This window comes from Harpegnathos saltator, unplaced genomic scaffold, assembly GCF_003227715.2.
Source record: "Harpegnathos saltator strain DR-91 unplaced genomic scaffold, Hsal_v8.6 scaffold854, whole genome shotgun sequence".
In the NCBI taxonomy this organism is placed as follows: Eukaryota; Metazoa; Arthropoda; class Insecta; order Hymenoptera; family Formicidae; genus Harpegnathos; species Harpegnathos saltator.
The window spans coordinates 84,292-109,864 of NW_020230709.1; positions in this window are offsets into that span (position 1 = coordinate 84,292).

Here is a 25,573-nt window from a genome sequence, read left to right on the forward strand (position 1 = left end):
TCCCTTGCGCGCTCCGGTGCAGCCGGCGCGGCCGGCTGCACCGGCGATTCTCGAAAAGATTCTACGCTACACTCTGTGCAACTTGATTTTTTATTTATCCCTTAAAGAATACGCTGGACGTAACGCGCGTATTTTACGGCAGCCTCTCGGTCGGCGCGGTGTGTTCAGGGTGGCCTCTACTTTTGTCGCAGCGATGTGTCTTTCTCTCTCCCTCTCTCTCTCTCTCTGTGTGTGTGTATGTATGTATGTGTGTGCCTTTGAGTCGTTGGACCAAACCAAAATAAAGGCGCATAATTCTTGCGTTTGTCGCGAAATTCCCATTTTAACACCCTACCATGTATCTCCCTGTCTCTCTCCTGCCTCTCTTCCCTCCCTCTCTCTCTCTCTCTCCGAGTGCGCGAAAAGAGCGACGCCTTTGCGCGTGATGGCCGTGTCGAAGCGAGTCGGCCGCGTTCACGTGCGAGAAAACGTCGCGAGGAAACAGCGAGATAAGTAGCACCCCTGGGAAGAAGGTCTCATGATTTTAAAAGCGCGCGTGCAATGACAAGGGGGAATCGCATGATCGAGAGGAACAACTGGCGCGGCTCGCGGTTAAGAAGAGCAAACTGGGAAGCGATTCGCGCAGCGCGACTTTGTTTGTTGAAACACAACGAGGGAGAGAGAGGCGTTCGTTGCAGCCCTCTCGCGGGGCTCGGAATACTCAGCAAGCGCCGTGCGCGCTGGTAAATTATGAAATCCAGCTTGGTTGGCACTCGAAGTTGAAGTCGATGCAAGTGTAGCCGTGAGTCGCGTACTATATGCGCGGCGTTCCCAATTATCGCTCAAACCGGCCGCTAAGTATACGCACGCCGGCCCTTTAGTAGATTAACCGGGAAATTTGTTCAATGAGTTCGCGCGCTAATGGGCCGGCTGCTTCGGGATGGGGATGAGGCAATGGGGGGGTGGGGGGGGGTGGTTTCATTAATGAAAAATAACTCGACGCGCCCCGATGTGTTTTAGAGGATCGAGGTCACCTCTCCTCCTAGTAATGGCTCTCCGCCGCTGTCCGCCGATGGCCCGAGATAAGACTTGTCATTTATTATTTTCGTAAATCGAGTCCGCGCGAGCGGGCCGCGCAGCTCTAATCGAAAATTCGGACGATTTCGGTTGTTAATGAGCACCGATGGGTAGCGTAGATACCGGGCCGGTGTTACACAACCGCCGCGCCGAATTGATTACATCGGCCGAGCCAATTAAACAGTCCTTGATTAATTTGATTTCTGACTATTCCATTTATTCCCATTAATTGACTCCCACGGTAAACTGATAAGGATTTACATTTCTATCTAGCCGGGAGGGATCTGCCCGGCGATCGGGACGATAAAATGGTTATGTCGCTTCGACCCGCTTCAGCGAGCCCGCGATAGTTCTTCTTTCGCATTACGATCCAAAGCGTGTGCGCATGCTTCGCCGTCGCCGTCGTCGTCGTCGTCGTCGTCGTTCAAAATGCGCGTGACAAAACCAATCGATGATGACGACCGGCCATGACCGACAAGGAGCAGCGTGTAATCGCTGGGCAAACAAAGAAACGAGCGACTCGAGTGACTCACCGATGCGCCTGATAATTACGAAGTTAATCGTATTAACTAATAATCTGTTCCTCCCAAAGGCGTCTGTATATTACCAGGGAGCGAGTACACGCGTACAATTCGTCTGTTTTCGAAAAGTGGAAACTAATTAATATCAGTACAGAGATATTGCGCGACCGGTTTATACGCGCTCATTCGGTCGCGAATTAAACCGGAACAATTCCACGGGGTGGGAAACGGCAAGGAGTAAGGACGGTCGAACATCAACGATGCTTTTCCGGTGTAAACCGGCGGCGGGTCTAGTTCAGATCTGTGCAAACGCTTTCGTCATTTCGTCGTTCCGTTGAGAGCGAGGAAAAGCGAGAGAAAGGATGAGAGAGAGAGAGAGAGAGAGAGAGAGAGGGGGAAAGCGGGATATGCATCATTATTTAACCGCAACGTAATCCCGGTATCAACCACCGCCGCCGTTGTACGCGCGCGCACGAGCGAAAGGGGGCGAAAGGGGGCGAAAGAGGGCGAAGCCCTCGGGCCGTACAGAGAGAGAGAGAGAGAGAGAGAGAGAGAGAGAGAGGAGAGAGAGAGAGAGAGAGAGAGAGAGAGAGAGAGAGGTATCGCGTTATTAATCCGACTCCTTTTAGATAACGAGGCAACCCCTTTAATTCGCACGACTGGCGCCCTGAGCCCTAATCCCTCCTAACAAAAATACGCGGCCAGTCGTGAGTCGGGTGACAGCGCGGCGCGGCGCGGCGCGGCGCGGCGTACAGCGTCGGGGTTCATTCGTGCTCTTTAGCACGCTGCAAGCGGAGCCGCTTAATCGCGTTAAAAGGTTATGAATGGTCGTGGAAAATGTACGTCGCCGCGCGCGTGCACGTAGACACCGACAATTAGCGCATTTAGCGTTTTTCGAGGGGGAAAACTACCATCGTCTCTTGCCGCCCGCCTCCCTCCCGCCCCGCCCGCCAGCCATCCAACGACCGCGGCGGGCAATGCGCTTTCCCTCTCGTTTGCTCGTTTCTGATAGCACTGGAGAATCGCGGTGTATCCATTACGCCGCCGTATTTGCGCCATTAACGTCCCAGCCTCTTTCCGGAGCGTGCGAGGGGATAGGATAGCGGGGGGGGAGGGAATACTGACGGTACGGGATTCGGGTGACAAAGGAGTGATTTCCGCGGGGGGGTGCGCTGTCTACGCGGAAGGAATTAACCCTAGAAGTGTTCGATTCGATACACACACACACACACATACACACACGGATCGTGTATAGCTTGTAAGAAACGCACACGTTAAGCTGTTAAGCCGTTGAACGCGTTGAACACGGGAACAAACGACGTGAGTATGCAAATAATGACTGAAGAAAACTCGGAAATGAAATCGGCCCATTACGTCGGCTTCGTAAAAATATCGCTACTACGTTACTTCGCTCGTTTACTCACCCTTAGCGGGGAACGACTCGGTTGTTTTACCTCGCCAATTAGCGCAGCGCCATGTGTGCCCGTTCGTCGAAATGCTGCTGAACGGAACGCTCGCAGTTCAAAGCCGCGGTAGAGAAGCGTATGTAATAAAACGTCGGTGTCAAGAACACGCGTTAAGACATCTCCAATGTCATATCTCATCGAAAAAGAAAAAAAAAAGGAGAGAGAGAGAGAGAGAGAGGAAAAGAGGCACGCTTGAACTTCACGTCCGTTGAGATCGAAAGTCGCCGAATGGTCGAACGCGAGATGCAACGCACGGTTGCAATTGAACGTTCACGCGAGCGCAGCGCGTGGTTCGACGGAAACCTCGTTGATTTTCGACGGGAGCGAGCAATCAGTGACTCGCCGCGACGGTGCGCGCGTTCGTATGGCGAATTGAAAAGGAGAGACAAAAAGAATACAAGAGCGCATGGGAGATTGCTCGACGGCCGAGCGTAGCGAAGCCGGCGGAAAGCCGCGACGACGTCCGACAAATTAGGGCGAAACCATCAAAAAGTCCTCGGCGTTGATGCATCGCGGATTAAAGCGCTCACGTGAGCGCGTACCTGAAACGAGATTAACGGTACCAGCGCCGTACTCCCCTTCCCCCTCGAGCCCTGCCGCTACCGCCGCCGCCGCCGTTCCACCAACCTTATTCGGTGACTCTGCCTCGGGGGAAGAGGGAACGTTTATTTTACGATGCTAACGAGAATACAGCATCTCTGCCGTCAAACGCGCGTGACGTGACAATGCTGAGGTTACGTCCGGGGTCGTGAGAGAGAGAGAGAGAGAGAGAGTGCGACAATCGATACGCCCATATGTACATGTATATACATACATACATACGTACGTACATGAATGCATATGTGTGTGTGTGTGTGTGTGTGCGCGCGCGCATATATATATTATATATATATATATATATTATATATACACACACACACACACACACACATATATGTACTAGGCATAGCGGGTAAACCGTTGTCACGAGCGCCGAGCCTCTGACACCCGGGATACATTGTTTGAGATGCTGTTAGGCTCGTTCCGAGCCAGTCAGCAAAGAGTCGGGGCGCGTCGTCGCGTAGATCGATCTAACCCCCTCGTCGGCATCGTCGCGCCGCGAAGCGGGGGCGGCCTGTGCACGCGGTACGCGCGCACAGGGGGTGAGAATCAGCGGAGTGAGAGCGGCCGATATGTGGAACAGCGGGTAAGCGCCTAAGCGCTGGATTTTTCACGGCGAAAGAAGGTCGCGCGCGAGCCGAGTTATCCGATAACCGCGAGTCTACGTGATAACAGTGCGCCTCGACGTGCCGCGTGCCGACTTCGTCGGTCGGAAACTCGCGAGTTTCGACCAGCGCGGCGACCAAGAGAAAGCAAGATGTTAGAAGAGAATACGCTTTCTCTCTCTCTCTCTCTCTCTCTCTCTCTCTCTCTCTCTCTCTCTCTCTCTCTCTCTCTCTCTCTCTCTCTACACATGTTTGCTAAGTCTAGAAATCATTATTCTCAAATTATGGAATCAGCTAACAGTTCCAAGTAGTAGTTCCAAGTAGCTCGATTAGTTTAAACACGTGAAATCGCATCCAAGTTAGCTGCAGCGCGCAAAGAACTCCGCGGGAAAGGGAAGCTGCGCCGCAACGTGGTGTGGAAATTTAAGATTATCACTTGCCCTAAATCAAGCGCTATCGATCTCCCCGTCAAAGCGGACTAAGGACGACGCTGAGGAAAGTCGCGACGAAAATAAGACTATCGTGAGATATCGAATAACATCGTTAACCTTCCTGCTGAAGAAGAATTGCTAATGGAATCTTTATTTATTTAAAACGATTTTAACGATTTCTCTTTCCACGGTAGTATTTGCAGAGAAGCGTATTCTCTCGTACGAGAGAGTGCTCGCGGGAGATTTCCACGTCAGATTATCGCTATAAACAGCGCGCGATTCACCAGTGTCTGAAAAATCTCATTATATGTTTTATTTAAAGATATCTCTTCTCTGTTGGACTACTTTTATTCCCAAAGCCGCGCTGATTGAAATTTATGGAATTCTTGTCAGGAAAAACATCCTTGTTACGAACTGCCGTTATTAATATAAAGATATAATCACTGCGATACATCGATGAAACTGCTGTTTTTTCGGGTGCAATCGTGGCGTAAACACGCAGCATTTAGTGCGTCGTATATTTGGGGATTTGTTACAACTTGAATGAAAAATTCGAAATCTACATTTTAAACTGCTTTTTGCCGGCAGTGCCTTTGATATTGCACGTAAAATCTTAAACGGATTAAATGATTTTTCTACGCGTATCGCGCGAAAAACATGTTATATTTTGCTGAAAATACGCTCCGAAGCATCCAATCTGTTTGTCCGTGTATTTCCGTCAATTTGGTTGTAACAGAACAGCTTATCTCGCGGCACTTTCGAAAATTGAGCCATTCCCCCTCCCCCCTCCCCCGATCGTGGCGAAAAATTCCGATAAAGGGAACTTTAAGTCCCAAGCTCGTTCGTCGAGCGGATTTAATTAGTACTGGATTCTCTCCGTCCGGCGGATAATTGTGTTAATGTTGCCGTGAGTTATTAAACTGTCAATACGACAGATATATACAGGCTTTTGAATAATGGATGGATACGTACAGATTATGAGAGATACCCGTTTTCTCTCTCTCTCTCTCTCTCTCTATCTATTCTACTTTACTCCACTCCCTTCTCTCGTTCTGTCTTTCTCCTTCCTTCGCTATCTCCGTATGTGTCAAATATTTTAATGATTAAACGCCCAAGTTTTTAACTAATAATTAGGTGTGGGACTTGGAACGCCGTAAAATCAAATAAATCACAGCCGACGCGAAAGTTCGGCTATATCTGTAGATGTTGCACCTGGTGCTTCGGTGTTATATACGTCTGAAACACATTTATCTTGCGCGGTAATCTTTCTCAATCCTTCGCCGGCACTTTCTTGCATGGAATTATGTCTAATTGGCCCTGGGAAACTCTTTTTCCACTTTTGACTGTACTTGACTTTCGCGACATACGAAATGCGCGCGCTGAGGTCACTAAGAATAGTCCGGAACTTGAGATTCATTCAAGCAGTCGTATCAAACCCTCATCGCGTTGTGGAAGGAGCTCCGCGCGGCAGACCAAAACGCTATTTGGCTGTGTTTATCGCCAACATATCCGGCGTTCAACCGCGGCGTTTTCAACGCTCGCTCTCATTTGCGCACATTTCGACGAATTCAGAGCCGCGAGCTAGCTCTGATTAATCCATTCGTTGCCTCCATTAATTGTTCATCGCGGAACGACTCCGATTTCTCAGCAGTTGCACGAATAATTCTTTATTTACGTTGAAATCACTCGCGTGTTTGCGCGTTCCCGTCCTTACGCTCCCGTTTCCGCGTTATCGCGTTGCAATATTCAAAATCCCTTTTCACGCACGGTCTACTCGGCGAATCGCGTTTGCGGTCACCCCGAGATCTCCAGATCTCTCTTCTACGTTCACTTTAGCCTTTAAAGTCTACCATGAGTGAAAATACAACCCGAGGGAATTTTATTTCATCGTTGCGGGACAAGCTGACGTCTACTGGCGCTGTTCTCTCCAGCGCAGGCTATAACCGCTGCTTACCGCAAAACATAGTCGGTTTGCTCGCGCGAATTCTCCACACGTCTAACTCGAAACGGTCGTGCGCGACAATATTTACGCATGTACGTATAGCAACACGTTGTCCATCGCCAATAATGGCTCCTTAAGAGGACAATATAACCGCGTGTTGTCCGGCGATATTTCTCATACGCGCTGCCGAGTTACCGAGGCGGTGAAAAGTTTGCTTTCACATAACTGTGCATCCATAAAGGAGCAACATGCGAAGGACCGATTGTCTGTTGCAACGGTTTATCGCAAATTCGAGGAAAATATAATATATATATATATATATATATATACCATATATAATATCCTTAACTTTTGTTAACTTACCAACCTTTGGAAATTTCAAAATTATTAAATTAACAAAAGTTGGGGCACTATTATAGTAATATATTTTTGATAGTAAATAAAGTAAAAAAGTCTATGCTATTTTTTCTTTCGACGAATAGTTAGCGAGACATCGTAAATTGAATGTTGAAAAAGTTACCAAGTTTTCCTTAAATATTTCAAAAGCTATTAGGCAAATAAAAAAAAATGTTTCAGACAAAAGTTGTTAAAATCAATTGGTAGAAAAAGAAGATATAATAAAAAATTGGGCTTTCTATTTAAAAAAATCAAGTTGACCTTCAACTGACCTTGAAAATTCCCTCCAAATAAAAAACTGACGATGCCATTCTCTTTCCTCTTCGAAATCATGGAACACGTGTTTTAACTTTTCTTAATATCTTTCATAGTTTTCGAGATCTTTTAGCTGTTACGTTTAAAATTTAGCACCCTATGTATATATACATATATGTATGTATGTATATATGTATGTGTATATATCGAGGCGACGACGCGCAGGCAAACTCGCGCAGCGAAAGTATCTCACTGATATCGAGACAGCGGTCGAGCTTAGGTGAAGGAGGGTATCGCGCAATCCCCGAGAATTCCGTCCCGAGAAGGTCCCTTTACCTTTGGCCTTCCCTTTGGCAAGTTGCACGCGGGCGGATCGCGCGCGCGCGCGCGCGCGCGACCGGATACGAAGAGACCACCGGTCTCGTCCGGCCAGTTTTCGCGTGGCATCGGGGGTCGTCACGCTCGACTGCGCCATCGTTTCGACCTGGCTAAGCGCGCACTCCGTCGCGGCTAACCCCGGCAGGAAGGAAGATAAGGAAAGGAACTCCGCCGGCGCCCGGGGCTGCGACACGTGGCTGCGGAGAATGCCGCAGCGGATGCTGCAGATGCAGAGATGCGTCAAGGATGGCACGACCGAGTCTCGTGCTGTAAGCACGATGAGAAGCACGGGCGACGGGGTGTAAAGGGGAGAAGGCGAATGATGAACTTTCGGCTGAGCTTGAGACTAACTGAGTTCCCGATGTTCCTTTGGCGAAAGCGCGCCGCGCCGTGGGGACGAGTGGCGCGCGGAACGCATGTTGAACGCGTGACAACGCGTCTTCCTTTCCGTCTCTCGCGCAATCCAGTGTCAATTTGAGCGACGAAAGGGTATCGACGACGAGTATATTTCTGGCTAGATTTATCGCGCGCGTTCGACGAGTTTCCCCGCGAAAACTTCCGTTTCATTAGCTGCCGCGCAGATGTCTGCCAGGCGACAGAAACGAACGACCGGACGGGCCTGACGTTTCGCCGCGGAGAATCCGAGTGCAGTCCTGCGAGATGCGCGAATCCCTCTGTTCTCTGTTTGGCAACCGTAATTCGATACGGCGAACAGCCGCGCTTCGGACAACTTGTCACTTAGCCCGCCACCGCCATAGTTTACGCTCAGCAACGGCCGAAGCCTCGTTACGAGCATGTTAAATTGTCCCTGCGAGCTGCGGCAGACACGGAGACATGGAGGGAGAGCGAGAGAGAGGGGGGGGGGAGAAAGGAGGGAAGGAGATGGAGCGAGAGAGAGAGAGAGAAAGAGAGAGAAGAGCGCGACGACAGATTTTTTAGGAATATTCCGAACGAAGCGCGCACGTTCTGTTCCATTGAGGTCCTTCTATAGTAAATGATAAAAGTCCGCCGTCCTCCTCCAACGACGGTATCGACACATTTGTGGCATTCGCGTGAAAAACCCGTGAATTCCTGCATAATTAACGCGGCGATCCGTATCGCAGCGTGAAAGTAGCTGCGAGTTTACACCTTCATAAAGTTGTGCAGCATGCCTCATACTTCCTTTTTTTAGTCAACAGCAGCGGATAATTCGGTCGGTGTCGACTTGGCGTGTATTATTAAGCGCAGGTTCACTTTTCGTTAGTTTAAAGTTAGTAGCAAAAGGAAAGAGTCTCGTGTCGTTTGACGAGAATTTTGAGACATTGCGGTAGCCAAATGTGACAGTTGAAAAATCTGCACAGACTTCTGTAAAAAGAGAACCCGAAGAGCAGAAGAAAGATATCAGTGAATGGGGAGTGGCGAATAACAATTCGAGGAATATTCTCCTTGGCTCAGGAATATTTAATAATAACATTTTTGACATCAGTCGACGATAAAATCTCGGCTGTCCGACTGAAATGTGGTCGTCTCAGCCAGCTTACGGAGAATATGGCCTGTTCGTTCGCTGTACAATCGCTGCGCAGCGATGAGTCGTTCGCCTTGCAATGGGCGCGGGATCTGCCGATCCTTCGCCAAGGTGACGATGCGGATTGTGGCGGCGGGCTATTAAATACACAACAGCCGCGTGAAGACGAATAATTAGCGATCATAGCGGCTACAATACGCGCAGACTCGCGGGGCGCGCTTCTGAATAGGGTTGTCCGCTATTCGGCAGGTAATCGATGCCTGGCGCGGCCGCGTTACATTGCCACTTTAAACGATTGCGCGCGAAACGGCCCAGTTGTGCAGGCGCATTAAATCGCGCAAACCGCGCCGGCCTTTTGTACGCGTCCGTATAAAAGCGCGCACCCGCGATAATCATTCGCTGTTTAAATAATGGACATCAATATCGCATGGTGACGGCGGAATACGCGCTCGCCCAAGCTCTACGTGCGGCTCCATGTTGCCGCGTATCGCGGCAGGGCTGCGCGTGTTTGGTTTGAAGTTTCAAGATAAAAAGATTCTCAAAGTTTTCGAGCTCGAAGTTAAGAGGTTTCAAGGATAGCATGGTGCCTGTGCCTGCGGCTGTTCGGTCTTAGTCCAGCTTGATTTCTATCGACGAAGGTGTAGACGAAGATAGCATTTTCATGTGGGAAATGGTAAGGGGACAACTGTTCTTCATAGCTTGTCTTCAACCCTCTCACGAGAAGGCACGGTCTATACACATATGTAAGTCCATGGCTGTGTGAAAGAGTGCGGCGAAACACAGAAAAGTAGTCGCTTCGATAACCTACATGCGCGCACGTGCGCGCGAATGCACCGTGATGGATCGAACAACTACGGAGTACATGTCATCCCGCGAAGGGAACTTCCGGATATCGAACGTGACGTTGGCGGAGAATAGTAATTAATACATCGCGCGCGAATGTGGGACGCGAAGTCCATCGGAGAATTACGCGCGTCAGCCGATGAAAGAGAGAGAGAGAGAGAGAGAGAGAGGGAGAAAGAGAGAGAGAGAGAGAGAGAGAGAGAGGGAGGGAAAGGAGGAAAGCTGCGACTATGGAGCGACTCGCTTCGAAATTTCGAAGCGCACGACTACGTGTGTGTGTGTGTGTGTGTGTGTGTGTGTGTGTTATCGCGGCACATTCGTAACTTTGCGTCTTGTCACATCGTCGCGCGGACGGATCGATCACGGTACGGGAGCGCTGCGATTCGCGGGCGTAAATCGTAATTTCGTGAAAAAAAGAACGACGAATGAAGTGTCTCTGTTTAATGCGACGAAAATACGAGCGCTCGGCGTCGCGCGCGTTACATGACGTGACGCGATACATTCCGCGTAAAAATGGCTACTACACGTGGCGACTTTAGCGTCGCGCGCCGCACCTTCAGGGCAATCTTTCTTCCGGACACGCGTTAACAGTCGGCAGCGCGTCGCTAACTATTTTACGACGATCGTGACTTTTCCTCGTGTATCTTCCCGCATAGGGTTTTACGATCGGCCCTATGTCGGAATATAAGAGGTCATCGTTGGATGCCGGATTTTCGATATCGGTTTGACTCCGATCGGGGCGACAGTAACCACTATTGGCTCGGTATTAGATTACAGTCGGATGATAATTCAGGCGCAATATCGCCAATCAATTCTCGGTCAAGCATGCACGATCACATATCCGTCAAGAGCGAGCTCCACGTGGGGTGTTACTCGTATTTAACATCGGCCCACATTTCGCAATCACGCGCGTCTCGTGCTTTTCAGAGCAACGAGCAAAAATGCCGGATCGCACAGAAATCCATCACGCGAAACATCGTATTTTACACAATCCAGACTCACGGGGTTCTCTCTGCTCTCTTCTCGAAATGTATTTTGGCACCTACAGTCTGTAAAGTAAGAGCGTGTACGGAGTTAATGTGTAGAAAAATTTATTTATTTATTTATTTTTAATGATTTTTATTTTTGATGATTTACATGGATTTGTTGTACTCCATGAGAAGAAAAATGCTATACCATTAATAATGAGTCCAGTCACACCACCGGTATTGATAATTGCCTGGCATCTCCGAGGCATACTTTCCACTAAGTTGACTGCGTATTCGTTCGGTAAAGACCTCCAAATGAGACGAATTTGTCGTGTCAGCTGCTTCAAAGTGCACACTCTTTTTCCTCGAAGCTTGTGCTTGAGATATGCCCACCCATATTTTCAATGGGATTTGCATCTGGCGACTGCGATGGCCAATCAAGTGTGACGATGCCAGACTGCTCTTTCCACTCGGTGCAAAGCTTGCTCCGGTGTTTTGGGTCGTTGTCTTCCTGTAAGATCCAGTCCTCGTTTTTTTTTATGAAGCATCGTTTCTCATAAATTTTAAGCATTAAGGTCGAGTTCCGCTTAAACAAATTCACCATTTTTTTTTCCATATTCGGCTATTTTATATATAGGCACTTTGCCTATCGAGCCACGTTCTGGCAAGTCATCGATATTTTTGATCTTCTTATATCGCTGAACTCACTTAGCGACGAACGATTTTGACTTTCCCATGTATTTAGCAGCCACTCTGCATATGACATTTTTGGTCCTTTGGGGTGGGAACAAAGGAACACACCTCGTAGCGCGATGCGTATGCGGCACTCATGGCGCATGGCTAACCTGTTTCTCAGGTTAGAGTTCGACGCCAACTGAATCTTTTGTGACAAAGCATTCACGACAAAGATTTCAGCTATCGGCTCACGAAAAAACTAAGACGATATTTGAAACTAACTGCCATTTGTGCCGTACACGCTCTTACTTTACAGACTGTATGTGCCACGTTATATCGCGTTTAAGCCGTGTTGTAATCATGCGGGTGGACACGTGTCATGAGCAGAGCCACGCGACCGACACAGTCGCGTGCGGCGCGAGATACTGAGAAGAACGCCGTTTGTTTCACGTCTGTACGTTAATTTTTCACCGAGATATGGACGTTTGAAGTCTCGCGAGCGGCGCAGGGTCCTTTGCCGGTGAGCGGCGGCACGCGCGCGCGATACATTGTATGTGATATGGTCGCGTGGCGGCTTCGCACCTCGCGGTGGCGCGCAACATTGTCGACGGCCTTAGTCCCCCCATTAGACGATTTCTCGCCGCTCATTGATATCTTCGCGTAGAAAAGTCGCAGCGACCTGCGGTAAATTGTATCCGACAGCTGAGCTGCCCCGCTTCCCACGCGGAATATGTGTGTATACGTGTGTGATCGTTTTCTATGAAATCGACTCTCTATAATCTCGTGGTGGCTGAAAATGGATCAACTTTCTCCTGAACAGAAATTTTCGCCCTCGAAGTGCTGTCTTATTATTGTTATTATTGTTTTTTTTTTTGTAAATATCTTGTACATATGTTATTCAAAATTTGTACGTTCAATACGCATATTTAATATTCAATATTCTAAGAAGGAAGTAACATATAAAAAGGTTGGACTGAACAATCCGCGGGGTGGTATACTTTAAGTTATATCTTCGTATTCTCTCTCCAAATAACCTCCTTCATTTTAATCGCAAAAAATGTTAAATTATAATGATCAAAACAGCGTATACGTATTTGTTATCTCTTCGAACAACGCGGACGGTATACTTTAAATAATTTTTCGACCGTTCTCACATAGCATCACATTTTATACTCTCGTATTCCTGCCGAATAACCTCCTTTACTTTAATCGCAAAAATATTAAATTGTAGTAATAAAAGCAGCATATACGTACTTGTTATCTCTTCGAACAACGCACGATGACAAACGCGCGGGATAATCACCTTTATTACATTCGCCAGATGTTGCGTAACCAGGAATTAAAAATTGAACTCGGCCGCGCCGCCGGAATATTCGCGACACGCGATACAAAAGGAATATTTTTATTCAAACAGATTTATTGCGCCGTTGGATTATAGCTTGATTACGTGGGACCGGGTGCACGATAATTGCTGCGATACTCGTGCGCTCTTATTGCCAGGCCAACGCAATCGCATAAATCACGATACGGCGCTAATTATTCTCTTCGGCCGAAATTCATCTCCTTGTGAATTATACATATAAAGCGATTTCCCGTGTGTGTCATAAATTATTTCGTTGATGACATTTCCTACTCGTGCCTTCCTATATCCCAATGACTCTTCCAGAATCAAATTTCCATAAAAAACGCGCCAGAAATTGGTAGCGCCAACTCCCCCCTCCCCCTACCCTCTGTCTCTCTCTCTCTCTCTCTCTCTTTCTCTCCCCCCCTCTCTCTCTCTCTCTCTCTCCCTTGTATGTTGTAACCGGAAAAATTGCGTCGCTCCGACTGATGAGAGCAACTTTATAAAATGGAAAAAGAGAGAGATACATCGATAACGATAGAAGTGCACGATTCGCGTGTTTCTTTTTTCCTGCCCCTCCTCCGTTTGCCCTTTCGCGAACGAGTGCCGTGACTATTTACGATCAAGCGCGAGACGGTGCGCGCGTACGAATTTGGTGGCACGCTCCCCGCCCCCCCCCCCCGATAAATTCGGCCGCATCCGCGAGTGTTCACTTTGTCGGGCTTTAAGCTCGATCGCGTCGCGTAATCCTCGCGGCGATATTGCGAATATCGCGCCGACGTTCGGCGGCCGCAAATTATTTTTCAGAGAGAACATTCGCCGACTGGCGGCAGCGGCGGCGGCGGCGGCGGCGATCGGTAAGCGAACACGGCACGCGCTCGTCCCGAGTACATAGCGGGCCGGCAAAAATCGAGCGGCGCGGACGGGGCCCGACTTTCGCCGCGCGTGCGATCCGAATTACGTCGCGGTCATTACGGTAATAACCGTTCGCGTATCTCACCGGCTATTAATTCCGGCCGCGGTATAAGCCCCGTATTTATGACCGCTGACATTGGCGGGGCGCAGCGCACGCCGTCACCGGCGCCGCCGTGTGCCCGTACTCGCGAGAGGCGTATTAAAAGCCGGAAAATTGAAAACGAAACAGCGTCGCCCGCCGAGTTACCGTTCAATCGCGCGCGCGGGGGAAGACGGGGTGAATCGGGGGTGGCTCTCGTCCGAGTTTGGGGAAAACGCAACGACCTCTCGCTGGGAACGAGGGACACGCGTGACTGCGAATTTTCCGCGTTCCTGTCCCGTAAAGTCTCATCCGAGCTCGCGCTGCTCTTTTATTTTTATTCCCGCGTCCGCTGTTCGAGCGCAGCGGAAGACCGGGCTGTTGTAAAGGGTGTCCCAAAATTCACGCAAGATTTGAATTTTGCGCCATTTGTGCGGTAAAGTGTTGCCAACGAAGAAAAAAAGACAGTGTGACAGCTGACAGTTCAGGGTTTTTAAAATGGAGTGCTACACGCGAAAGAACAACGCGTTTTCATAGTTGAGCAATATTTTAAAATGGATGCTGATTCTTCGAACAAAATCATCTTCAGCGATGAGGCTCATTTTCAACTTGATGGCTTGGTTAATCGACGAAATTGTCGCATTTGGGGTTCAGATGATCCACGAGTGATTGTTGAGAAACAAATGCATATCCAGTGCAACGTGTCACTGTTTGGTGCGGATTTTGGGCTGGAGGCATCATCGGACCATTCTTCGGAAGAAAATGCGGCTGGTCAGGCAATAACAGTTAATGGTGCTCGCTATCGCGACATGATAATCCAGTTTTTTGTGCCTAAATTGCAAGATATGGATGTGGTTTCAACAAGACGGTGCCACATGCCATACAGCCCGAGAAACAATTCAATTACCGCATGAGTCATTTCCTGGTCGTGTGATTTCCCGTTTTGGTGGTCAGATCGTGCGATTTAACGCCGTTGGACTTTTTTCTTTGGGGTTTTTTGGAGTCTAAGGTTTATGCCAACAAGCTCACGACCACCACCCACGCCTTGAAGGAGGAAATTGAGCGCTGTATCAACGAAATTCAGCCACATTTATGCAAAACGGTCATGGAAAATTTCAACAAAAGAGTGCATATCTGCCAGCAAAGCCGTGGAGGCCATTTACCCGATATGCTATTCCATACATAACCCTATACTGTATACTTTATGAATCAATAAAAAATTTACAATTTTTAATTATAAACCTGTGTTTTCTATCAAAATTACTTCTTGCATGAATTTTGGGATACCCTTTACATCGACGAGCCGGCGGCGGCATTTCCCTTCGCGACAAACGCGCGATGACCTTTCGCGCACGACGCGAGGATTCAGGATCGACTTTTGCCGGCACACCCCTGGTGTTTGCTTTGCTTCTTGTCCTCTTTGAGCGGACGACGCGGTTAATCTTGGCTAATATTCTCACAATGAACTGTTCTAAATTCACGGCGCAGAGTCGCGATCCGAAAGACACGCTGCCGAGGATCAATCGAATCGAAGAAATCGTCTGTCTTTCACCACCACTTCGCCTGTCGGCGAGATAGCCGGTTGAGCGAGAGCGACTTTCGCGCTGGAAAATCGCAGCTCGGGATTTTCATTTTCAAAGCGCGCGCGGCTGCCGACGACGCCACGGCAGGGGGGATCGCGGGAAAATTCACGGCAAACGCCGAAGAGCAATTCCGCCCAGCGCGCGATCAACGGTAAGAACGCTTTCGAAGGAAGCGCGCGGACAGGCCGCGGCCTGTACACAGGGGGATGCGCGGCAAATTTCCGGAGATCGGATCCTCCAAGTTCGCCTTTACGTACGCGGAACACACGCTGTTTCGATCGACGATGGAAAAACCTGTTCGGCAGCAATGGCGCAGCTGGGAGCGTTTGAGGGAATAACGAGGGAAAAAGGCCACTCTGTCTCTCTTCTTCGCGCTGGCGCGGCTCTCGCGCGTCGCCCCGTCCCCCGCGGTCTCTTCTTCGCCATCGCGCTCTCGCTCGCTTGGTATCACTACTTCACGGTAGGATGGCCACCGAAAATACGAGACGACGGGGGCAGCAGGCGCAGAGAGACGGAGAGAGGGAGAGAGAGAGAGAGAGAGAGAGAGAGAGAGAGAGAGAGAAAGGAAGAGAGAGAACTCTCCGTTAGCGCGCGATCTACAAAATTTCTCGTTCCTCTTGATACGCGCTAGTCGCTCTGTACCTCGCGGTTAAATCGATCGACTATGAAAACTCGCGCAATATGCGAGCGCCAACCAGCGGCAGTGCGTGCCGTTTCTTCCTCCCGAATACCACCGACGTTTCGAATCGTGCGCGAGCACGCGTATTTTTCTCTCTTTTCGCACGCTGATTAAGAATATACAGCTTATTTTGCGTATTGAAATGCGCGGCGGGACGGAGCGAGGAGATAACCACCGCGTATAATGAGGCTCGATAAAACTCGTTGCGCGCGATAACAGTCGGGAAGTGAGACGCGCGATGGAGAATCGCGCGCAAATCACGCGTATAATTTCGAATTATATTTCGCCGATATTTAGTCTTCAAGCCCGAATAATCCGTGGATGTTTCAGGATGCGCGAATAATTGAGACTCCCGGGCTTTTACGTCGATGAAGCTCCTCTCCCTGCGGCAAAAATCGGTCGCGCGTGCGCACGCGAAACGTACTTCACACCGAGATTAAAATGTTTACCATATTCCGTGCTTGGAGGTACTCTCAAAGCCGATCGCGCCGCGCATTGTCGTTGTTGAGAGGCTTATCAAGTGCATTAACGCGCATAACGGCGACAGAGCAGAACGGCGAGAATTAGCCGGCCATTATTTCCGATTACTTTCCAATTCGCGACGTCGTTAACGACGTCGACCGATATCGAGGGCCATCTCCTTTCTCACGACCGCGTCCGTATCCCACTCGCGTCCCTCGAGTCGCCTTTTCTCGCGTACGCACGGAAAGTGGCGAGTTCTGAAATACGTTTCCACGTCGAGACGAGCGAGGTGTGCGCGAGCGCGATGTGCGGATCCGCGCATCTGAAAGCTCGCGGTCTTCTCCCTTTTCCTCTTGAAAACCCGCGGCTGCGGCGGCGGCGGCGGCGGCGGCGGCTTGCACGTGCCGCATAAAGAGAAGCGTCTTCATCCGGCGAAAGCTTTTACGAGGATGCGGCGGGTTTTCCGGGAGTTGGAGGGAGGGGAGGGAGAAAAAGAGGCGTGAAAAAGGAGGGCGGATTTTACCGCGAAGACGCGGCCAAGTCTCTCTCGCCTATCTTTCTATCCACAATCCCTCGCGGCTGCTCCCTCTTCTCTCTCTCTCTCTCTCTCTCTCTCTCTCTCTCTCTATCTCTCTCTCTCTCTCTTCACTTCCATATGCGCCTGCGTTATTCGCACTCGTGCGTCTGCGTTGAAACGCGCGAGTAAGATACGAGATGCACCAATTTTTCTCTACCCTTTGAAGTGACCGAGATTTGGAATCTTCGACCGAACTCGTCGCGTGCAGGTCGAGTCGAATAATTTGGACGGCGCGATTAATAGCCGCGGCGGACAAGATTAATTCGGTAAATCGGTACAATGCTTCGCTTTCTGTTCATAACGCAGTGCGTCTCGTAAAAGCGCGAAAGAGCTGTCGCCACGCACGGGGTCGGCGAAGAAATTGGAAAAGCAATTAGCCGGGAAGGCGAGGTCCGTGCCTCGCCCCTTTGCCACGTCGTAAAACGGCTGCGTTGCAGCGAGCATTGATCTCTCGCGCTACTGTGTGGTCGAGCACAGTTAATACGATTTGTGGATATTCCGGAAGGCGGAAGAGAGGAGGAGCATGAGAAAGAGGTATTAGAGAGACTGCGAGAATAAAGAAGCATCCGCTGAGGTAACCTAGTTTCTTTACGTTACAACCTTAGCACGTAGTCGGCAAGATTTTAACGATCGAGATCTACGCGACTATACGCAATTTATAGCGCCACCCCGCGCGCGCGCCCATCGCTTTCCCCGTCGGTTAAGAAAAGGGAGTAAAGCAGGGGAGATAACAAACAAGAGTTCCAACTTCTATCCCGATAATGTAACTTTTTCTTTATCTTTCGCACGTAGACGACTACACTGGCCATTGGGTCCGCGCTCCTCGTTAATTTCTCGCTCGCTTAACAATCGCGCTCGAATAATTTCGCAACCTTAAAGTCACATAAACTTCTTCCTCCTCACCATTCCCCCCTCTCTTTCTCTCTCCCCCCCCCTCTCTCTCTCTCTCTCTCTCTCTGTCTATTTTTCTCTTTCTCTCTCTCTGCTTGCCGCGTCCCACTCGGCCGGTCTTCCGTCGCGTTTCTACTTCGTTCCGCGGAGGCCACATTTCAAGCCCCGCGCGCGAGCGCACCGGCCGTAATGATCATTATCCTCGTTACAAATTAAAATTACACGGCAATAGGGGAGACTCGTTACGCAATTAAAACGTACTCAACAACCGCCGTACCTCGGCCCCGTCACGCGGCCGTTCTTCTTTCTGCTCCTTACGCGTGATTGTTGAAGCTATTCTTAAATCGGTAAGCAATGAATGTGTGTGTCTGGAGCGGCAATCGCGTTAAACAAATTAGATTATACAGTCAGACACAATGGGAATTAATGGCATGAATATTTATCGGCCCCGATGTATACTTATTAATACTTATTAATTTAGAGGGAGAAATAAAGCATAATGCATCTGTCGTCGAGTTTTAGATTGTAAACTTAATAAATTATTAGATGTTTTTTGCGGATAAAAGAACGCTCGGAGCACAAGCGAATGTGAATAATGTGACTTATATTCAAGAGGAATATAACTCGAGGTCGGACGATCGCATTTAACGCTGTGTCGCGCTTAATAATGATGGAGTTTAGGAAATAAAAATTCGACCCACGTTATGGATATGTCGTTGTATCTCATGAGATCTTCGATAAATAATACAACGCACGGGAGGAGGGACATAAAATGATGGAGTAAATATTAAACAAACAATATGAGTAGATAAATTCGGGATTAACGGCCGAACAAAATGACAAATGCAAATTTCTTCGTAACAATCTTGTTTTTCATGCTGAAAAGAAAATCGACGATTCTCGAGAGAAGCGAAGAAGAAAGATAAAAATCGTATCACTTAGCACTGCGTGTATTGATCAATAATTTACATTTAGCCCCGGTAAAAGAACTCGGTAAGTTTAGTCCTTTAAACAGAATTGAGGAGAGAGAGGATGCTGATAAGTTTGAGAGAGTGGGCAGAATATTGATTTCAACCTCTCAGTCGTCGCGATTGTTTATGTACGCATTATTAACTGATGGACAACGATGATGCGCGAAGTTTGACAACATTGCCCTTCTCTCCCCGAGTGTTCCCAGCTTTCGGTGCGTCATTTGTATTTCTCCGTGACCGAGGCATTATTTCTCGAGTCGAGCCGCGAGCGACGCACACACGCGCGGCGTGCTTGCACGTTGTTTACGTTTTACGTTCAACGCTCGAGACGTTTAATCGGATTCTCGCGTTGATGTTCGTTAACACACTCCAATTGCGTCGTGCGAAATTCAAGTGCTAGTGTCAGTGTTAGTGTTATTGCAGTGCCACGACAAAGCAACCAGGAGCCAGTATGATAGCTATATAATTTCCAGGTGCGTTTAATTATTTATTATATGCAATATTTTCGATCTTTACGATCGGAGCAAGGGAACATCTCGAGTCTCAATTCAGGTCGGCACTCATAGTCATCGTTTGACGAGCAATTGTGTCTGTGCGATCTGCAGTTTTTCGTTGATATATATTTGTGTATGCTTATTCTTACGCTACTTTATACAAAAAGCAAAAGGACCCAAAATTAGTCGATTAACGGTTTCATGAATATAAATGTCTGTTAGAATATAAAATTTCAGAATTTCGATTCTGGTTATTTCGAGATTTTCCACTGCGACACGCCAAATTCGATAACATTTGTAGGATTAATGTAGAAACCGAATTTAGACATGGTTTCGTAATTGTATCAGCCGTGATGCGAAATCCAAAGACACGTTGACTGCCGTAGTGGTCGTCACGGTGACCGGCAGCATAATATTGCCGCGTCCCGTTTATTTGCATACAAAATGTAACAAATTTCATATGACAAATCAAATATACGGCCAATAGGAGACCAATGAAATGAGCTGACAAATGTATGCGGCGCGAGTTGCATTTATTTACCGTATCTTTGATAATTCAAAGTTTATTTGAGCACTCAAACGATCAATGGAAATCAGCATGAGGCAGTCAACTTGCTAACACGTTCGCTACCGGCTGTCACATCCGCGAATCACAGCGATTTGTCACGTGAGAGCGTCGGCCTCGCATATGCGCGACAACGATAATTTTTCCTCCCGTGTCTACGTAAATAAACGCTTTCTGTTCTACATAATTGCTTAGAAGCAAAAATAGAGATTGCATGCGGGGGAAGCTTTCCCCGAATAAAATCCGGTAAAGCAAACGTGTTAAACTGTAGACTGTGCGCTACAATTCTGTGCGCTACAATTCTGTGCGCTTCATGATCGGAGCCGAATCCAGCCGAGTGCCGCAATTATTTCGTGTAAACGGACAACGGAGTCGTGACAGTTTTCAGCAACCGAGCGTCGTCGAGTAACTTGCGAGCGTAAAAGAACGACTCCACCGGTTACTTCATGATCGGTATAGACCCGTTTTGTCATCGAGAGGCAAATAATCGTTTCGGAGGTGGGGGGGAGGGGAGGGTGGTGATAGAGCGCCAATAAAGCTATCGCTGAAATTGGAGGAGCGATCGGAGCATTTATCAGAGTTGCGAAGGAAAAGGAAAAGCTGCGACATATAGTGCGTCGCGGACGTAGTTGACGCCCATAGGAGTAGCCCCGACAACTTTTCTCATTACAGCGATCGATGTCGACCCAATTAAAGCTAACTTTGTAAAAAACTAAAAGGAGACGATGGGATGGGATGGGTGGGAGAGATAAAGAGAGGAAGAGAGAGAGAGAGAGAGAGAGAGAGAGAGAGAGAGAGAGAGAGAGAACGAAATAGAACGAGAGCCTGATCTTGACGAAGACACGGAATATCGTCGTCATGGTATGAGAAGACGAAAGGAAAAGAACAGAACAATGAGGCTGAAACGGAAGTGAGAGGGAGAGGGAGGGAAGGAAAGAAAAGAGAATCTGGTGAAAGTAGTGGAGAAGGCGCGATCGATCTATCGCAAGTCAAATATCACGTCGGAATACATTTCGGGGTGGGTTTACATATGACATTTATTTTACGCTATTTATGTCGGATAGAAGAAATCCAATATCTGAAATACCGGGCGTGCGAGGTGTACGAAAATGTCTCCAACCGTCAGATATCTCTGTTGACATTTCCATATCAGTCGTCGGGGACTCACGACGCCGTGCGCTCCTAAACACCCGCGAACGTGCCGGGATGAGCCGCGACGCCGATGCCGACGCCGCGAAAGCGCTCAAGAATCGATCCGGCGGGCTCGCTGTGTAAATACCGCCAACTCTTGCAGAAGCTTAAACACTCGCTTCGATAGCCCCATCGGTCCGATTGGAATAAGTACCGCAATATCGATATCCGGTGTAAATTTACCTCGGACTTTCCTAATCGAGAATCAAACTCTTTAATATCCATACGTGATATCTCGGCGGAGCAAGCGTGTGTAATTACTCCGACTGTGGACTGTAACCCGAATCGAATAACCGTGTAACAATCCCGAAAACGATATTCATTTGTTTGACAAAAAGAGAGAACCGATGAGAGAGAGAGAGAGAGAGAGAGAGAGAGAGAATCGTGCTCACGCGGTTACGATATCCTCGCGTCAAACGTGTGAATTTTACGCGACTCCACTCACGCCCGCGCGCGCGCGCACACACATACATACGTATACTCTTTTCCCGTGTGGATATCGCAAAAAATCGTAGCGCTTTCCCGCGTAGTCGTGTTGCGGTGCGATAGTAGAAAAGGAGCGAGAGAGAGAGAGAGAGAGAGAGAAAGAGAGAAAAGCGAAGGTATTTCTTGCCTGGCAGCTCCCCCGACTCCCGTGGGTAGTCCACCACGCCTTCCTCATATCTTTCCCCTTTCCCACAAACCTAGCAAGAAAATAGCAAAACGCCTCGACCGAAACCGCCCCCGTCGCCCGAAATCTTCCACCCCCTGCCGGTTTCTAGCCGCGCTTTCTACCCGCTGAATCTTCATTACTTCCGCGTCATAACTGGAGACGTAAGTGAACGCACAAGTAAAACGTATCGCAGTGTACGAGCGATCCTTGTGAGACAAATGTATCCCGAAATAAACCGAGATACAGTCACAAGTAAGCGAGTAAGAGACACGCAACAATCAAGACCCGAGCGAGCACCGGTTCGCTTTCTTTCGCTCGCGACCGTTTCAATCGGCGTCGCCGGCACCGATTCGACGACACTGCTAGCTAGTTAAGAAAGCTGCACCGTGGTCATCGCGCACGTCTTGCGCGGCTGAAAATCGCAGGGAAAGCCTCCTCTCACGTCCACGCGCTGAAGCAGCGTGCGTGCGCGGCGTGGCGGGCGCTGCTGCGGATTGGGGAGCTCGTTTATTTCGGCGCCGTGCACGTTGGAGGCGCACGTGTCCCGCATTAGCACAAGTATCAGCGGCCGCGGCGCTACTTTATTTTCATCAGTTAAATGCAAACAGCGCGCGCAACGCAGCGCCAAGGTGCGTCGTCGGCTTACGGATCGCGCACGGCGGCGGCGGCGCCGCCGCCGCCGATGTCAAATATTTGCCGACGCAATCGGCGTAACGAACCTTATTTGGTGCATACGCGGCGCGCATCGTACACGAAGCGCATCCGCGCGCGTTGAAACGTGTACGCGGGGAGCAGGTAGTACCCAACGAAAGTGAACCGACCGCGAAGATTCGGCAAAGAGAATCTTCTTTCCTCTTCTTTCTCTCTCACCCTCGCCCTCTCGCTCTTTTTCTCGCTCGAGACGCGAGATACGTACATCAGCGAGAAGAGTCGCCTTTGTGCGCCTCCTTCTTTCGAGACTCGACCGAGATGACTCGGAACGTTCTCCAAAGCGACACGCATACACCTGATACACAGTCGCATTTGGTGTTACGTGCGGAGTAGGGAAGTTTCAGCTGGTTTCAGATTCAACGTAGCGAACGTGGAGAGGCTTATCTCGGTGAGCTTTCAATTTTTGTAGAAATCGAGAAATCTCAATGATTGTCCGCGCGCGCGCGATTCTCGCTCTCGGCCTCGCCTCGCCTCCGCGCGGAGGACGCGCGATTTCGACGCGCAACACGTGCCGCCGCCGCCGCCGCCGCCGCCGCCGCCGCCGCCGGCCGCCGGCGCGGCGTATCGACTCGGTATCTTTTTGCACGGCGGAATGCAGGGGCAGTAGTCGGTGCACGATGCACGTGCGTCGAACCGGCGTACGCACGTACGCACGCATGCACGCACGCACGCACGCACGCACGCATGTACGCACGCACGCACGCATGCACGCACGCACGCACGCCGCGACAGTTGCCGGCGATGTGTTAACATTCATTGTGCCGAAATTATGATGTAACGGCGTGGATTATCGTCCTGCATTAGGTCACCGCCGCGCGGCGGCGGCGGCGGCGGCGGCGGCGGCAGCGAGAGCGCATTGTGCGCCGGCAAGATGCGTGTGATTGATTAAGTCTACAATACGCGACCGGCCGTATTCATCGACCGTATTAATAACGTATTGTTTGTTAATTAATTGTCAAGCGCGCTGCCGTTACGCTGGACACGCGCGCAAACGCGATCGTTACGCAGGTCGGCAGGTCGCAGCGCGCGAGTTTCCCCCGTCTTCCCTCGCCGAGCGCCTTTTTGTCTGCCCCCTTACTCCCCCCTCCACCTCTTCTCTCCGTAGCTTCGTTGTTCCTCCTCCGCTTGTCCCCCGCCGTTCGAGCCCGCGGAGACGACCCGTCGCCGACCTATTTACCGATACAGCGCAACGGTGAAACGTTGATCGTCCCGCCGCCGGCGCGTCGCGCCGCGCCGGAGAAGCTCGGCTCGCCTCGACTCGCCTCGACTCGCCTCGACTCGCGCGCGGCTACATTGTTACACAGCTGCACGGACGTGTAACTTATCGGAGCGTGCGCGCCTCGCGGGTCGCCCCGCGATGCGGGTCGGGTCGATGCGTCGCCGCGTCGCCGCTACGTGTAACGAAAAGCTGGGATGATCGCCGAGACGCTTCCGCACTCGCGAAGGTGGAAGGAGAAAAAGGCGCGCACGCACCGGAAGGCCGGAATCGCGACGTGCGATCTCGCTCGCCCGTCGTCGTCGAACGGTCGACAATGCGCGGACTTATCAGCGCGGCTGTGCGCGCACTTTCGCTCTGATTGAAGACCTCGGCTGTGCCGCCGCGCCGGGTAAACGATCTTGCGGATCAGATTAGTGCATTATAAGCGCGCCATCCATCAATCTTATCTACGCGCGAGCCCCTTAGACAAGCGCGCCTATTATGTCGCGAGACGCCGTTTTAATGCGCCCGTTCAAGTCGGAGCTAATTTCAGGTGCGAAAGTAAGCCCTCGCGTGGCCATTTAGAATCCAAATGGGACTCGGCCGGGATCCATCCAGAGCCGGCGCCGATCGACGTTCTTGCGTTTGCCGCTGGAGAAACGAAGAGAGACGTGGGAGAGAGGCCGAGGCAGCGGCGGGAGGGACTAGGGAGGGATCGGTTTTCCTCCTAATTAGATCGAGATTGAATTCGAGCTGCTCGATTCCGCAGTAGGTCGAGCTAATTGCGAAGACGGAGGGAAGAAAAAGGACACGGGGAGGTGTTCGACGCTGCGCGTCGTCGCCGGCGAAAATGCGACGTTCGTTCTTCCTTCGATCTCGTCTCGAATTTTGGGATTCGCTCGCGTGGCACAGCAGTTTCGGGGCCATTGTCGTCGTCTTGGCGGTCGGATCATCGTGCCGAATTGTTTGCTGGAACGAGGGAGGGGGTAGTCGCGGGACGTAACCGGGGCATCCCGGGAGATAAAGCCCGGCGCATCGCGCGTGCAAGCGCGACCGACGAATATCGCGACCTAATAACCGAGGCCGATATTTCCCGATGTACAAATGCAACACCTATGCAATTAGCCTGGGATTTGCGTGGCTGTTTAATCGGTCGATTAAACACCTGTCTTGAAGCGGTTTCGACTTTAAATCTCTGCGCCATTGCGTCCAGCGCGGTCAACGCCGCGCAGGCAATTATTGGACACATTTGTGCCGTAATTAATATGAGAAATATCGGCCGTTGCGGGAAGCAGCTGAACAAATTTTACTGCTGTCGTGCGAGCGTGAGCGCGCTCGCTTAGAGCTGAAAATAATGTAACGTTTGTAGCGCTGTGTGTGTGTTAACATTATTGGCGTTCTCGCTGCGAGGAGCTTTTTCTCCCGGTGGACTGAATTTCGTGGACGCGGCGGCTGAATCTTCGGTTTTTTACATCTCACCGTCGATCGGGTTAATCGTCCAACTGCGAAAGATTATCGGAGAATTGTGAAGAAGGGAGGGGAGATAGAGAAAGAAAGAGTGAGGAAGAGGGGGAAGGGTGACAGAGAAAGAGCTGGAAAATTTGGCGATGCGGAAAATGGTAC